This window comes from Emys orbicularis, chromosome 10 (assembly GCF_028017835.1).
Source record: "Emys orbicularis isolate rEmyOrb1 chromosome 10, rEmyOrb1.hap1, whole genome shotgun sequence".
NCBI classification, from domain to species: Eukaryota; Metazoa; Chordata; order Testudines; family Emydidae; genus Emys; species Emys orbicularis.
In genome coordinates this window covers 22,389,882-22,399,654 of record NC_088692.1, presented here as the reverse complement: position 1 = coordinate 22,399,654, position 9,773 = coordinate 22,389,882, and the positions used below count along the sequence as shown (strand labels likewise).

Genomic DNA, 9,773 nt, shown 5'->3' with positions numbered 1-9,773 from the left:
TCGCATTTCAGTTCCTGGCTGCTGGAAATACAAGGAGAAGCAAGGCAAGCCGGTAGGGTAAAGAAACACAACTCCCAAGTGCTGTTACAACCTGGCTTGGGAGAGCCACCTCTCTTTATTTCTCCAGTTTGAGGGGCATTAGATCTGCTGCATGTTGGGTGAGAGTGCCAAGAAATTGGGGTGAAGGAGGCATAAGAATAAATTAGGATACAGAGAGAAAACAGGGATGGAGACAGTTATAGCTGGGTAGATATGGCATAGACCTGGACTGAACAATAGTCAGGAGGAAAGTGACAGCGACTAATGCAATACGGGCGAGATACAGACATGTGGGTTTTCAGGAGACAGAAGGAGGTGTCTGAAAACACCCTGTGTGCGGCTGTACCAAATCTTTGGGTTCTGCTGGATGGTACTGAGCTTTCCTAGAGTCCCCTAAAAATGATCCCAGCAATTCTTTTCGGGAAAACCACCCGCTTTAAGTGGGTCAGGCACGGACGGGGTTCGAACCCGTGATCTTCGGTTTACGAGACCGACGCCTTACCACTTGGCCACCGCGCCTGCGTTAAAATCGCCGCTTGACAGCTATATATGCTGGCACCACTCCCGACAGTGGGCGTGCTCTTAAAATACCTCCGAGTGCGTGCGCAGCATTTAGTAACACCAGCTCCTCCCACTTTCAGTGGTCCGAGTACGCATGCGCACTGGTTTGTTAACGCGAGCTCTCAAGTGTTGTTCGCAGCGCGCTCTTGTCTCGCTGCCCACTAGCGAGCTCTGGGACTTCGCCGCCGTTCCCCGCCGAGCCCGCCGTTCCCCGCGGGGGCGGCTCACGCTCTGGCGTGGGGAGAGTGAGGGGGTGTTTCCCGCCCAGGCTGTGTGGGGGAGGGGGACGCGGCCGGCCCGGGGGGGGGTTACCTAGATCGAATAGGGGAGGGTGTTAAATTCCCTCCCCTTGTTCCGTTACGGGGCGGGAACGTGAGCCGGAGGAGGGGCACGGAGCGTCCCCTTCATTCTAGGGGAACGGGTCACGGGAATACAGGGAGACCAGCGCTTGGCCCGGAGCCGGGGGGGGGGGGGGTTGCACACTCCCGTTGCACAAGTGGGGTGATAAGGGGGTGCCTGGGGGAGCAGTGGGAGACAGGTTTTGGGGTGAGGGGTCTATGTTGAGGTGTAGGAATGGGGGGTGGGGGTGTCACCTGAGATGCTTCCTCCTCAGTCTGCGTGGGGCAGAAGTCAGATTTCAGCGGGGAGGTAGGTACTTCCTGAGAAAAGCTGCAGTCGCGAGCTTTCTGTACCGTAACTATTTTATGGAATATACAAATGTGATAAATATTATTGTTTGCCAGTAGATGTCACTCATTTTATATTAGTAGGTAAGTACATACACAGCACAAATACATCCACTACTTTTGTACAGTGTTATGATTTTCCTCAGACTGAAAAACTCCACTCTACAGGGTCTGGGGCCCCCTGGTGGGCTGTGGGCAGGTTTTGGGGGGGCCGCCAAGCAGCGCCAGTGTTAGATTCGCTGGGGCCCAGGGTAGAAAGCCAAAGCCTCACTGCATGGGGTGAAACCCCCAGGGCTGCACCTCACTGAGCAATGTAGCTGTGCCTGTGACCCAATGAGCTGGGGATGAGGGGTTTGGGGTGTGGGAGGGGCTCAGGGCTGGGGCAGAGGGTTGGAGTGAGGGCTGCAAGGTAGGGCCAGGAATGAGGGGTTCAGGGTGTGGGAGGGGGCTCTAGGCTGGGGCAGGGGATTGAGGTGCAGGAGGGGGTCAGGGCTCTGGGCTGGGACTGCATGCTTGGGTGGGGTTGGGGATGAGGGGTTTGGGGTGCAGGGGGGTTTAGGGCTGGGGCAGGGGGTTGGGGTGCAGGTTTACCTTGGGCAGCTCTCGGTCAGCATTGCAGCAGGGGTGCTAAGGCAGGCTTCCTTCCTGTCCTAGCACCGCGGACCATGCTGTGCCCCGGAAACGGCCAGCAGCAGGTCCGGCTCCTAGGTGGAGGTGGGCAAGCAGCTCCGCGCTGCTCTCACCCGCAGGCACCGCCCCCCCAGCTCCCATTGGCCAGGAAGGGGCCAATGGGAGTGCGGAGCCAGTGCTCAGGGCAGGGGCAGCGCGCGGATCCCCTTGGCCCCACTTCCTAGGAGCTGGACCTGCTGCTGGCCACTTCCAGGGCGCAGCGCAGTGTCAGAACAGGTATGGACTAGCCTGCCTTAGCTGGGCAACACCGCTGATGAGACTTTTAACAGTCTGGTTGGCAGTGCTGACCAGAGCCGCCGCAACCCAGTACTGGGTCGTGACCTGCAGTTTGAGAACCACCTCCATAGATCTTCCCTAAGCATATCTCTGAGGATAAATGGACAATCAGGCGTGCTGCTCTACTCAAACTCTATGCATCATGTGGGAGTGAACCTCCAAGCCCAGGTCCATGGGCTTGTGGTAATGGGGCTCACACTAGTGCTCTAAAAATAGCTGTATAGACACTGAAGATTTGGCTGTGAAGCTGGGGAAACTTTGAGAGCCTGAGCTCCAGCCACAAAGTTAAAGCACCATCTGTACAGCTGTTTTAAGAACACTAGCGCAGCCTCTGCTCACTTGAGTTTGGATCCAGGCGTGGAAGCTTGCTCCCAAACACAGTGTAGATATGCCCAGAGAAATCCTATTAAATCCTCTGAGGAGAATTATCCCAGACACCCAAATTAAGTTGTGTTTCCTTGGTTAATTTTGTAAAGTATGATCCTTCTGATTGCTGATGCCAGACAAAATCAAAAGGTTCTACCTGGTGCAATGAGTCTAAGCAAAATTAAGCTGTCTCAGTAGTGATTGCCCTCTTGGTGTATGAATCCTGAATCCCTGCCGTCCTCAAAAATAACGGTCTAAATGAAGAACGGATTCATTGTCCAGTCAAGAAAAGAATTGCATATATTGGCATTACTTTATCACAATAAGTTTCCTTCACAGATAAACCATAATAATCTTGCATCTAATAGGAAATTTATATCCAGGGACTTGAGAAACTCATGACCTCTAACATTTACGTGGGTTAATTTTGGGCTTTTCCTGTATTTCCTGCCATGATCTCTTCTTGGAACTGTGGTGCTAGGAGCATACATTTTCTTAATGATTCTGCTACTTTTTTGGAAGTTCCCCATTTTTTCTGAATTATTTTCTTTTTTACGTGGATCTCAAGGAAATATTTAGTTTCTTCATTGTTGAATGGTAAACTATTTACATTTTCCATATCTGTTTCTCTTTTTACTCTGCTTCTCCTAGATGGGTTTGGCATGGAGGCATCAGTAGGTTTCTGTGTCTGTAAGGGGAAACCCCATTTATGCTGCATACTTCTAATATGCTATTCAGGCTGATCTCTAACTTGTTCTGGAATAAGTGGTATATCTAGTTCTGTGACATCTCTTGCAGTGCCCATTGCTGGAATTAGGAGTGATTGGAAGAAGGAGCCTTTGGAATCATTTTTCCTAAGGACTCTATCTGAGTAGGAGGAATTTTCCAGTGAGCCAAGTGATGTTTCTGTTTTATATTAAAATCAATATGGTTGGTTCTCAAGCAGGGGTACACAGAGATCTTCCAGGGGGTACATCAACTCATTTAGATATTTGCCTAGTTTTACGACAGGCTACATAAAAAGCACTAGCAAAATCAGTACAAATTAAAATTTCATACAGACAATGACTTGTTTATACTGCTTTATATACTATATACTGAAATGTAAGTACAATGTTTATATTCCAATTGATTTATTTTATAATTATGTGGTAGAAATGAGAAAGTGAGCCATTTTTCAGTAATAGTGTGCTGTGACACTTTTGTATTTTTATGTCTGATTTTGTAAGCAGTAGTTTTTAAGTGAGGTGACACTTGGTGTATGCAAGACAAATCGGAATCCGGAAAGGGATACAGTAGTCTGAAAAAGTTGAGAGCCATTGCTCTACATCAAACTTAAACAGCAGTGTAACAGGCTTTTAGTGTTTACTTGAAACACTCCTACCATTTTTTGAAGGTGTTGATGCTACTGGGGAAAATGTTAAGTGGCTTTTGCTGACTCACTCTCGTTCATATCTCAGCACTCCATCCAGATATAAGGGGGAGAGAATCTAGGCTGTGGGCTGAGCTTTCCTAAAGAAGGAAACTGAGCCCTGGTCTACACTGGAGGGGTGAGGGGGCAGGGAGGATCGATCTAAGTTACGTAACTTTAGCTACGTGAATAACGTAGCTGAAGTCGACGTACTTGGATCTACTTACCGCGGTGTCTTCACTACGGTGAGTTGACTGCTGCCACTCCCCCATCGATTCTGCCTGCGCCTCTCGCCGAACTGGAGTACAGGAGTCAACGGGAGAGCACTCGGGGATTGATTTATCACGTCTAGACTAGACGCGATAAATCGATCCTCGCTGGATCAATCGCTGCCCGCCGATCCAGCCGATAGTGAAGACATACCCTGACAAGCAACTGTGCCTAGGAGAAGGTATCTTGTTTTTTTTGTTTGTTTGTTTGTTTTTAAATAAAGTCATTCCTGTGGAAAAGGACGAGTTTTTAAAGCAGTTTTCTGTGTGTGGATGCTGTCTAAATCTGAACCCGGGCAACACCTAGCTGATTCTGGAATAAAAAGGAAAGGTTATTAGTCCACTTCTCCTACTAACACCTTTTTGTATTCCTCCATGTCACCTCTTACTCATGGAGGAAAAAACCTCTATGACAAAATCCATAAAGCCACCATGTTGTTCTCCTTTAAATGCTTCCTGAAGACTTATCTCTGCTCTGAAGCCTCCAAAACAATGCTGTCTAGCAGTGGTTAGGCAGGTGGCAAGCTGTCACCTATGCAAAACATGCTTGTTTCACTGTTACTTGTCTTGCCCACACCCACATTTGTTTTATCTACTTGTTGCAGCTCATGTCTTGGCATAAGCCTAGAGCGTGAATGAGCTCCTTGGCTCAGGGACTGACTTCCTGTTACATGTTTGTACTGCACATAGTCCAATGGGCAGGAGCGCCGCCAGCTTTTTTGCCGCCCTAGGTCCCGCCCCCGAAATACCGCCCCCGACAGAGGCAGCGGAAGGTCCCGCCCCCGAAATACCACCGACAACCGGGGCGGCTGAAGATCTGGCCGCCGCGGTTGCCGCCCCCCCCCAAAGGTTAGCACCCTAGGTCGCCTAATGGGTTGCGCCGGCCCTGCCAATGGGGCCTTACTCTGTGATATTGGGGCCTTGCTACTGTAATAAATAATAATTCATAAAGCTTTAATATACAGTTATAAACATATGTTTATGGAGTGTTTATGAATAGAAAGAAGCAAATGAACAGCCAACAGTAACATTTCGGAATTAATCTAAATGTTCAGCAAGGTTTGGAATAGGTTCTAAGCACTTTCTGGAGCATAGTTTGTTTTTTCCAGATTGTTTTACTGATATTTAACTGCTTTAACATGGTGATTTTATGACATGTTCTTTTCATTCTGTTTTCCAGGGAGATTGAGTTGATTTGCAGTTTAAAAATTCAGATTTCAGAAAGATGAGACAAAGGTTTGTTGATAAAATATCTCATTTAAAAGAAAAATAATGTTTTGTATACAGTTTGAAGTTTTGTGTTTCTTTAGTATCATTGTTAAGATATCATGAACTAATCAATTATCAGATAGCAATCAATCCAAAACAGATATGTCTTGCTCACAAGATGTGTTATGATTGTAATGTCATAACTGCAGTTTTGATTATATTGGAAGATTAAAGAGGGTTATTAGCGTATACTCAGGAATAAGATATCATATCTGCGTGACTAATATGGCCTCAAGTACTGTCTCTGATACCTCTTTATGTGCCAGGCAGTCCTGTCAAGAGTTTTGACAACCAGCTTATATTCAAGTGGTGGATAACCAGTCAGAAAGCATGGCAGACTTGCCACAAGTCAAGTGTTTTTGAGTAAACCCTGAGTATCTAAGTTAATACAGATGAGGATATGTCTTGATGCCAGTGATGTACTGCCCGTGTTTTAAACAAGAGGCTCCTAAAATATTTATTTCCCTTAGCCTGCAATAAACACCCTATACTGGGTTTGGAGTGTTCAGCAGAGAGGCAGAAACAGGGTTTTGTTTGGGTTCCTGTTTAGACAACAAGGCTTTCTAAACCATAAACCATACTTTTATATTTTGTTTCTGAAAAATTTGTATAGATGTTTGAGAGTCTTTTTATATATATATAAAATTATTCTTGCAAGCATCAGTCATTAATTCTGTCTTTGCTCCTCATTCATGGAGATATTTCATACCAGTCATGCACTTATGGTGCATCTCACAGTGCCTTCCACTTAATTCAATCACTAGTTAATGTGGCATTCTGCTTCATTTGATGAAAATTCAAGGAACTAAGTCATTTTATTAAAAATGAAACGTTTAATATTTATTTTGATTGATTTTATTTTAACCAGATAAAATTCAGTGAGTAACTATATAATCTTAACACACGCTGTCGGAACACTTCCAAAAATAAAATCGTGTCTGCATTAGTACTGTTACAAGGCATGAACCTGAGAGAGACTTAACAGTCACTTAGGGACATTTTTAATGAAATGTTATTGACAATATTAATGGAATGAGGCCCATGATTGTGGTCTTTCTGTGTCTCCTTCAAATAGTCACATTTGATGTCCGAGTATGAGGTTCAATAATTATATTTTTTTGCCTTCCATTAGAGGGCCTTGAAGAACTTTATAGGCATTAATTATTTAATTAATACCTATTAAGTATTGCAACACCCTTTTGAGACATATGGGTATTATCCCTATTTTACAAGTGAAAACATTTATGCACAGAGAAGTTATTACTGAAATTCTGAAATATAGATACCTAAAGTTAGCCCCCTACATCTGTATATAGGCACCTAAATAAATGGCCTGGTTTTCAGGAGGAACAAAGCAACTGCAGCTGCCAGTGAAGTCTGTGGGAGTTTGACACCTCTTTAAACAAAACAAACAAAAAAGTACTGACTCTTCTGGTGCTGATTGAATAAACCATTTAAGCCTGTTCTTAAAGTTCAGCAAGGGGTATATGCTTTGCTGGATTAGGGGTTTAAATGTAGGCACCCAAGTTTGAAAATTTTGGCTTCAGTGTCTTCTTCAAGGGCCCAGTAGCAGATCCTGTAACAGAACTGAGAAGTCTTGGGCTTCAGTCCACAAAGGGACTTAGGCACCTAAATGTGGGATTAGGTTCCACTGTGATCCACAAAACTCCTGGTGAATCTTGTAGGCACCTAAACGCACTCATTTCCTAAATTTCTGCCTCTGGGCACATGCACCGCTGCCTCAGTCTAAGCATCCAGACACCTGTCTCCTACCTAAGTCCGAGAGCGATCTTCAACCAGGTGAGGATGGACACTTGCCCTCTTAAGTTGTGTGTGGTGCCTGCTCTGGTAGGCAGGTTCAGCAGTGCCTAACAGATCAGATCCCATTCAAAATCTGGGTGGAAATGGTGGTGCTGCTGCCACCACTGCCCACTTTAAAACTTTTGCCCCAGTAGTTAGAGCACACATCTGAGATGTGGGAGACACAGGTTCAATTCCCCCGTATACCTTAAGGGGAGAAAGGATTTAAACAGGGCTTTCCCACCTCTCAGGAGAGCACTGTGAGATATTCTGATATAGGGTTCCTTCAGTCTCTTCTGTTGAAGCTGTTCCACTATGGATAAATAATTAGAGTGATTGAAGAAGGGGGACTGGACCTCCCACATGGGCGCCCTACCCACAACTGGACTACAGAGTTATTTATATATATATATATATATATATTTTTTTTTTTTCCTCTCTCTCTCCCCTTCCCCCCAATGTTCCCCATCTGCAAAATGGAGTTAGTGATATTTCCTTTCTCCCACTTACTCCACCTCCTCTTGCCATTTTGTGTGGAGTGAGGTGGGTACCTAACTCTGCAAGAAATTGCTTAGGCTCCCAAGCTGCCTGACTCTAGGAAATGGTTTCCCATTTGTTGATCACCAAGCAGATATAGGTGCCTCCCTTGTTGGCATCTCTCACTGGCTAGCTTAGGCAGCTCCTCACCTTGAGTGGATCTCAGTCTATGGTGCCTCTGTCTGCCCATTCGTTGTATAGTGAGCCTAGGTGTCTAACTCAGGGTTTGTGGATCGCAATGTTGTTCCTGTGATTTTCTAGGCAATAGAAGTTAGGCATACACAAAGCACCCCCATCTCAGCCACACTGCAGAAAGAAGGTGTTTAACTCAAAGAAAAGACTACAATAGATTAATAAACAATAAGCTAGTCTCAACCTTTACTGTAGTGGTGCTAGTATCCCACTATAATATTAAAACAAAGAAACAAAAAAAGTACACAGGGTCTGATTTTTCATTTACATGAAAAACCTATTCAAACAGAAGTTAAAATGTATTTGATGGTGTCAGCTGTTTTTTCCAGTTTCATCCCAAAAGTTCTTTTGAAGTCTTAGAATTATATTTTCAGGGCTGCTTACACATACCCTCACACTCCTGGCTTAGAACTGTAAGTGCTGCTTGAGTCCAGTGCTACAGAGCGGCAGATAAGGGAATGGGGAATGGCAAAGGTATGGTTGATATTAACCTTGTTCCCAACAGTAGCATTTATAGAAATGGGGAGGTATTCAAGGAAGAAGGTAGTTTTCCTGAGTTATTGACTGAAATGAGGAAGAGCAAGGAAGAAAAGAGAGAAGAAAAATCTCATTAGCAAAGGCTTAGTTATTTATATGCACAAGTTCACAGAACACAATTGTTCATAAAGGCACTAGGATTAGGTGGGTGGAGGTATAGTTCTGTATTACTTAAATTGGCTAATTAAAAGCCCAGTCTATATAATTTTACACAAAAAATTATGTGAAAAGAGTGTTACAGTTGCAAAGTCAAGCAGTAAAAGTTAGAAAATGTCAGACTTAAGGTTCCCTATGCAACCTTAATTTCATCCCTTGTGCATATGAATTATGATACTGTCTTTATTTACATGATGACACACCATTTTTTCCACCCAATCTCTTCCTGCACCCCCCTCCCCGCAAGGTTTCTCAACCAATTTCAGCTCTGTCTGCCTCCCCCACCTCCCTCCCTGACTACCAGTCCCCCATTCCCTTCTCCTTGTCCTATTCCACTCACTACACACACCCATCGCACAGTCCAGCTCATGTCCCCTCTGGATTAAAATCAAGGCTGTTTCTTCGCTTCTATACTGTTGGGCCCCATAGGTAGGGCATTGAAAGTACAGCGAATTTATCTGCAGAACTCTGACAAGTCTCTACTGAGTATATCTGAGATAATTCACAGACTTGTAGCTTACCCCAATTTGGGATTGCAAACGACACATTCCTGACATCAGAACTCCTTGCCAAATTTCAAGTCCCCCCTACATAGGGTGGATGTGCTACAGCTTGTTAATAAAAGGGCTGTACACTTTTTTTAGCATGAGTAAAACAGTATATTTTTGCCCTAACATCATTTTTGAAAATGGCTGAATGGTTTTAGCTGGAATTAAAAATACATACATTTATTAGCCCAAGGTAGACACCCAGTATGGAAAATTTCAGCCCAAATGATTAAAAACTGGTAATTGTTATAAGCAACTGAAAAGAGTTTTATAACTTTTACTTTTCAAACCTGGTTAGTTTGTACATATGTTCTTGATCAATTACAACCTATACCAAAACTTACCTTGTTTCCTGTAAACGTGGCTCATCAGCTTCTTATGAGCCAGCATAATATTCTGCAGTGGAGGTGCTTTCTCTGTAACACAATAGGTGACT

At 44.6% G+C, this 9,773-nt stretch overlaps 1 non-coding gene across 1 annotated transcript; it reads right to left on the bottom strand.

Moving 5' to 3' along the window:
• Positions 1 to 486: 486 nt before the first annotated feature.
• Positions 487 to 558, bottom strand: TRNAT-CGU (transfer RNA threonine (anticodon CGU)). Its single transcript has one exon. It is a non-coding gene; the product is annotated as a tRNA-Thr (tRNA).
• Positions 559 to 9,773: the final 9,215 nt, after the last annotated feature.